Raw genomic sequence first — 7,866 nt, 5'->3', positions numbered from 1 at the left:
AACTATGAACCTGCACACTGATTTCAGCCAGATTTGGCAAATTTTCTGTGTTCCTGCAAATCATCTAAACACATGTGGTTAGATTGAAAGAACCTATTATTTCCTTCATCATGCAGAAAAAATCAGCTATTCTTTGCTCTTTTGGGTGAGAGAAGCGTGGCCAATTAGTCTGTGCTACTAATTGATTGGGTGCAGAGGTGTATCTAATACAGCTACAGCACATCTGGCCCCTTCCCTGCCTGCTAATTATAGCACTCTGAGGTGAGACTACTGTAGGAGAATGTAGGGATATATGGAAAGATAAGGGGAAAACTAAGGTTATTGAAGGCCTGTTGGGGGCTTTGTAGGAATCAGGAAGAGAAACAAATCTGTAAGAGATCAGGCTTCAGTAGTTCTGCTACTCATGAAATACTGTCTTCTCTTTCCCCCAGGAGTATCTCACTCTGAGCTTTTTTGCCATTTATACTCGTAAACCTCACCTGAATGACTCAGATCTTCTCAGCTGGCACTTTGAAGATGTCATTGCCATTCAGCCTACATTTGCTGGATAAAAATGACAGCCACCTTTCTGGGCATCTCCTCTCTCAACTACTTGAGAACACAGAATCCCAAAAGCACACAGCATTCTCCCCCCTCACTCACACACTGTCTGTGTCACTTTTCATCCTTTTCTTCCTCGGGAGAATGAACACTGAATATACATCTTTCACTGGAACAGGGGAACTTTTATGGTGACAGTCATGATTTGTGAAAGAGCCAGCTGGCTTTGCCTGGTTTGTCTCTCTTGTAAGATATTAATAATTGCAAGCACACATTTTAGCAAGTATCTGCTAAGCAAGGTACTTTTCAAATTTAAGATCTTCTCTATCTCAAATACATACACAAGTGAAGGATGGCAACCGGAGAAGGTGAGAGGGGAAGAAAGGGAAAAATAGAGGGAAAATAGTAACGGGAATATCTGAGGTTGTGCTTGTGGTATACGTGAGTCAGGTGAAGGACTGAAGAAAAGGAGTTGATAAAATGAGTGAATGGGAGTGCAAAATACTGCAAAGCAAAGCAGTGTGAGATGTTTTTGCAAATCACTTTCTCTGTAGTAGCCTTTTGTGATCTGACAGAGGAATCCCCAGAGGAACACTGCATGGTATCATATTGTTTTCTTCAGTACCTTTCATTCTGTTGTTACAAATTTTAATGCTTTACTTAGTATTTGACATCTGCTGAGCACTTGGCAGACGTCTTGGATGAGCTGTCAGCAAATGCATTTGCATCTTGGGCACTACAAATCGGTTTGACGGCTAAACTGGATAATTTAAATAAAAATAGGTTACAATGAAGAATGAAATCTACCTTCTGCTCACCAAATTAAAATCCTAAAAGCATAGGTTCATTTGGCACAAATATTCCATTCAGCCTCGGATAGTCTTTGCTTAGAAGGAAGGTAGAAGAAAATACACAGTAACCCTCCAACATTACCGTCCCTGCTTCTTCGGTGAGAAAACATTCACCAGTGATGTGGGAGCCCTAACCACCCATCTAACATGTTTTCTTGCATAGCTGAAAGGAATCAAACTTTTCTTGGCATACAACTAAACAAACATGTGGATCAGGTAGAGTCATCTTATGAATAATTGCCAGAGTCAGAGATTGATTATTTATTTATTTATTTGTTTGTTTGTTTGTTTGTTTGTTTGTTTATTTATTACTTTGAGTAAATGAAGCCCCTCAGCCCGCCTGCAGTAGCCCTGATGTTGTCGCACGAGATATGCACCTCCCTCATCAGGAAGGAAAGTGAACTGGTTCGCCTGCATTATTTCAAATTCTCCAGTTACAATTTCACTTTTTTTTTTTTTATTGGACTTTCAAATATATATATATTTTTTTTCTGGAGGAAACAGTTTGACACAAACAATTAACACTGGCCAGCCGTTTCAATTAATGACAGCAATCACACTGGCAATTTTACAGGTGTTTTTGGTATAACCTTGCTGCCTGTTCCTTACAGCTTTCCTTGGAACTTACCAAGGAAATTCACTCAGAGCCCACTGCATACATGTGCTGCAGCCTATTTTTCTTCCAAAAAGCCATATCTTAAACTTTCTCTGTTGGCATTTCCTTTACAGTTATATTGCTTCCAAACATTTATAGTAGCTTTATTAGATCCATCTGGTATCCATCATAATTCTCAAACTGTTCCAAACCCAAACAATGCGTATCACAAGCAAATTTTACTAGCAGACGATTCATCCTCCCAGACTCTGAATAATACACCAAACGTTGGCTCCAGCTGGGGTCCTTGGAGCATCCTGCTATTAACCTTTTTCCATTTTAAGAACTTGTAATTTATTCTGTCTCTTTGTAGGCTCTCTTGGCTAGTTTTTAATTCATGACAGAACTTTACCTTTCACCTCTGATTCTCAAGTTCCTTTGCAGCCTCTCTGAAAAAGATTTTACTGACAGCGCTTCAAGGCTTTAAATTAATTGCACCCCCACATCCTCCCATTATTTTAATACTGCAATATGTTTATGCCTTAGAAAATAAACACTTTTCCTACCACTAGGAAGTGACTTCATTTTGGCTTACCAAAACCAGTTCATGGGAGGTCTATATGCTTGCTTGCTTTCCTTCCCCTATCACTATAACTGTTGATTCCAGCCTATAGCAGTCCCCCAAATGCCTAAGAAGTGTGCCTTTAATACTTTAGCCCAACACTGAACTATAACTCCATAACCTGTATGAGATCCACTTTGAAGAGTAAATATTATTCTTTTCATTTTCTCCTTGCAAAGGAAATGTTTGCCATAACAGATTACCCCAGCTCTTTGAGATTAGATAAACAGCCCATTTAATTCACTGTGAGCTTTTCATTCAGTGGGATAGGTTTTCCTGAATTCACCTACTTCTTATTTTAGTTCTCGCATTCTTATATCACCTGTTCCCCATTAGGTAACATGATTTAACTCATCTTCTTCAAACATGTCTCCAGGAGTCTGTATAACTTCTAACAGCCAAGACAGAACTCTGAGTTCCCATTCCATTACACTAACTAGTGTGAGAATGAATGTGCATAAATAGTTCTATTCCCTTTCCCAGATCTCTTTGGAGGCAAGAAAGTGGGAAGGCAGCCGCGTATCTCTGTCATAGTTGAGGATACTGTTAACTGAATTAGTGCAAAGCGGCTACTGTATGATCAGCAACTGGCTGGACTGAGGTGGCAGTGATGAACCGGCTGTACCTGGGTTGCTGGCAGGTAAATTTCCTTCCCTGCCTTTTCCTAGTGACCTCTATATTTGTGCTTGCCCACGGCACATTGTGTGGGAGGTTTGTTTTTCCTCTATTTTACTTCGTCGGTCATTCGTGTCAGATTGACAATAATGTCAAAAGTACTTTCATTCTCCTTTGCAGCAATCACCTCTCAGTTCAAACGAAAGCTTTCATTGCTTTATTGTTGTCAAAACTTCTTTATTCACAGAAACTCATTCCTTAGCAGCAAACCTTTAGAAACAACAGCATGTATGAAATGATGCATCAAGCATTGGACTAGGAAGCCTCTCTTGCCTCATTTATCACTGGGACAAATAGTAGGGGCAGGTGTTGCCCTCCCAGCTTCTGCTTGCATTCTTATGAACGCCTTGAGATCCAATGGAAATTCCTGCTACTCAACATTTTGAGCCATTAGGTGAGGCATCTGACTCAGTCAGATGATTTTTTTCCTTGATTTCAACAGCTCTGCATCTGGTCTGAGGCAGCTGCCTGGAACTATAAAGCTAAAGGTGAAGATTTTGTTTCCTGGACATCGCTTCTGCCTGGAACTTTCACTAGCCTTCAGCACAAGACAATACAAGATGAAACATAACAAAAAAACCTGTGTGAACTTACTGGCTTTTGTGTTGAGTCTGGTGTACAGTGTCTGTGAAGATGTATTTTTCTGTCAAATAAGGTCTGCTGCCAGCGGGGAAAATGGGAAATAAGCCATATTTGCACACACCTGAATTGTTTTAAAACTCAGACCCTGACACTAATGGCTGTGATACAGAAAAAGAAGGTATTGCTATTGTGTACATCAGCAGAACTGAATCTGCTTAGCTTTTCCCCACTGAAACCTGGCAGCTAGAATGAATAGCTTTTCTGTTTGGAAAATGCCTGATGCAAAATGCAGTCAATTCCCAAACCAGCAACAGGCATGCTTTCAACTCTCCTCGAGTGAAATTCCTACCTACATATATCGTAGAGCTACCACATTAAATAGGCACATTAACCATTTACTGAGGTGCAGGCATGCAAACTATCAATAGGCACAAGCAGGCTGAACCAGTGCCTGTTCTGACAACTGGGAGACTGCCTGATCATGGGAGGGAAAAGGCTCTGGAGCAGCTCTTTGGCTGGAGGCCAGAAGTCTGACTTCAGAGTGTCTGTGAGGAGCGTTGTCTCTCTGCTCCTTCAATCCATCTGTCAGGAATAACTATTTGCTAACAAGCTTAATGTCTGTAACTGGACTTGTACATGTTTTCAGGACTGTGCTTGTTACTGCCATAATGGAACCTTTCCCAATATCATGTGCACTCAAATGAAGCATTACCATCTTCAAGGAGTTTACACAATGGAAAACGTCACCCATGCTGGCAGGAAACATACCTGGTTAGGTACATTTTACAAGGTTTGAACAACATCATTTATTATCCCTTCTAAATGAAATACATAGGCATCTGTCCTACAGCCTTCCAGATATATTCAGTGCCCTTCATGGTCCTGAAAGAATGAAAGAACTCAATATTGGCAATAACTGGGCCTTGAAGTTGTGACTTTTTTTTCTTCCCTGTTTTATGTATTAAAAGGAAAAAGCAAATGGAACCAAATTAGTAAGAGAATGTGGATCCTATTCTCAACAGGAGAATAACAAAGAGGACAGTCCAGCCTCTGGCCTTGAAGTGTGCAATACTGTGTGCAATAGCTAAAGAGAAAGAATAATACAAGGAGTGCCTGGGCCTCACCCAGAGCCCAGTGAAGTAAGTAAAACTCTGGCTGCAATGACAAGTACATCAAGTCTTCCCTCTGCAACAGCATAAAACTTATAAAGGGAAAAGGACAATGAGCGTTGGGATCTCTCTGCTAATCCCTTCTGCCCCACAGGAGGTTTCTGTCTCTCCTACTTGCTAGCAACCTGAGTAAATAAGCTTGCATCAGTAGGAAGGACATGATAGCCCACCTTGCACTGAGATTGTTTTTCAATAGCTGTATGGACTTCTTTTTCAACTGAATGGCATCTGAATGCTAGATTCTGCAGAGATCTGTATCACGTCTCTGCAAATACACTTGCTGAAAATAGAAAACTTTCATGTACTTTGGTATTTTCTGCCTTAAATAATATGGAAAAAATACAACATTTTTTCCATCCGATTGCATTTTAGATAAATACTAAAATCCAAGAATACTTGGAATAATGAGTAATAGTCACCAATCAGGGGGAGGAAGATAAATATTATAAAACAGTGTCGGGCATGTATTAAACCAGTACCGGACTGTCAAATCCAGAATCTTAAATGGCAAATTTGTTTAGTTTCTATTCTTAAAGGAAAACACTACAATTTTTAAAATATCAGAATCATTTTGTCTTGAAAACTTGGAGTTTTCTTTAATTATTTCCAAGTCAGTATCAAAGTTACATGTCCTTGTCTGTCTGAAGTGGAAGCTCAGTGATTTCTTAACTCCCTGCTTCTCCAGTGGTTTGGGCGTTAGATTCACTCATTCATCACATGGTAACCAGCTGACATTCACAAGCTGGCCTTCAACTGCAATAAGCCTGGGAGCTAGACTCACAGCTGGGTCCTCTCATTTTCCCTGAAGCTGGATGGAACAGACAAATCTACAGCAGCAAATTTACATTTTAGTACTAGTGATGAATGTTACTGTTTGGAATTCAACTATTTCCAAATCCGTGGATGCTTACTGAGGCAGCAGCTACACAAACACACGCAAAGGCAGGGTTCTCCAAAGTCCGCATTTTTGACTTGTTTATACAAACAAAAAATTCTTTACTTATTTGATGCATTTTGATGCCTTCCAGCAGTAGATTAGCAGTGCTGTGGAAAAAAGCTGTATAGCTACAATGGGTCACATTACTCAGCAGGCACACCCCATGCACGGTCACTGCAGCCAGAGCAAATCTGTGCTGCCTGTTTCACCCTACCCTTGCTTTGTAACTTTGGGGTCAGAGCAGATATCTTCTGACAATTTGGCACAGGAACTCTCTTGAAGAGCAGTTTTGGTATGGTAGAAGGAACAGCTGCTTACTTTCTTCACTGTGGTACAGTATCCTGAGATAATTCCTTGTGTGCCAGGCTGGTGGACATTCATTCCTTTTTGGTTTTTCTCCTTTCTTTTTCGACTAACTTCTGGCCACACATCTGCTTTACCACCATAAAAAGTCTGTAACCTTCCTGCTCTGAATGAGTAAACTGGAGCCAGTTGAGCCTCTTGTGAAAGAAAAAGTTGGTGGGACAAGAGTCTGTTTTCCCTGAGCTCTTGCCATGAGACAAATGAAAGGCAGAATTGAAATCTCTACAAGTATTTGCAACAATTCATGAATTGTGCAACAGAGGTGAGATACTTTCACATGGGTACTGCAGCATCAGGCACTCGAGAGGAAAACTTTGCACCGCAGAGGTATTCAAAAGCACTCCAAAGGCAGCTTAATCAGGAGAATTTTGGCTGGGAAATACAAGAACCAGGAAAGAGGGCCCAGAGACTACAGATATGTTAAAAGAGCGCTAGGCAGATTAGGGAGATGATAGATAAGTGTTTAGAAATTCAAGCAAGACATATGAAAGCTAGTGCCAGAAGCTTGCATAATACCAGCCTGGATATGAAACAGGACAACAGTGGCGTTTGCCAAAAAAATTGTCAGAGGGAGAGAAGGTTCTTGAGTGTCTTTGAGGGAAAGGAAAAAAAAAAATACAGGATTAAGAACAAAAATGACATGATGGAGAGGGCTGGTGGAAAAGGAAAGCCACCAAGGACAGAAGGACAGATTTATTTTGGCAGACAAGGAAAGATATCGCTAAATTGCAAGACAGATAGCTCCTGTCTAGGACTGAAGATGTATGTGCTAAGTTGTAAGAAAAGAAAGAGTTAATCCAATGACTATGCACACAATTCTACTGCTGCTCACATCTCAGCCACAACGACAATGATAAACATTCCTCTACTGTAAATCTAGAAGGTCTTCAAAAAAAACTTGTCTCAGTTGTTCAACTCAAATTCTAGGATGTAATTTGTCTCTTACAAGCCTCTCTCTGGTCCATATACATGGTATGGGTTCTTGTTCACCAACACGAGACTATGATTACCTGAACATGAAAAATCATTGCATGTCATTGAGTTCAATAGAGATATAGTAATTATTTTCACCTAATAATTAAAAAAAACAAGTGGAAAGCAAAGACAATTATTTTTGTTGCGCTCACTGGAAACACTACTGTGAAACTGACATTACGAAACCACAGGAAAGAGCAAGTTAAAAGGACACACGTAATGGTGGAGTTTTAATTCAGACCACGCAATTTAATTATGCATTACATTAGATCAAAGGGAAACTGAATTAAAAAAAAATAATAATAACTGCTGGATTGTGGAGAATGGAGTTCCTCTTCTTAAAAGCTCTGGAAAGATTGAAGCTGTATCAATCAGAACAGAAAAACCAAAGCGCAAGGATAAATGGAAGGTTAAGTGCACAGGGCTGGGGAACACCCTAACCACTTTTTAAAAGAAAACTATTATAGACCGGATGGCTTTGTGTTGATGGATCTATTGAAAGGGAAAAACACCGATCTATATCCAGGCAGAGGCTTCCTGCCTATACATTTACCCTG

This window comes from Meleagris gallopavo, chromosome 6 (assembly GCF_905368555.1).
Source record: "Meleagris gallopavo chromosome 6, MGAL_WU_HG_1.1, whole genome shotgun sequence".
NCBI lineage: Eukaryota > Metazoa > Chordata > Aves > Galliformes > Phasianidae > Meleagris > Meleagris gallopavo.
Note: the sequence above shows the minus strand (reverse complement) of the source record.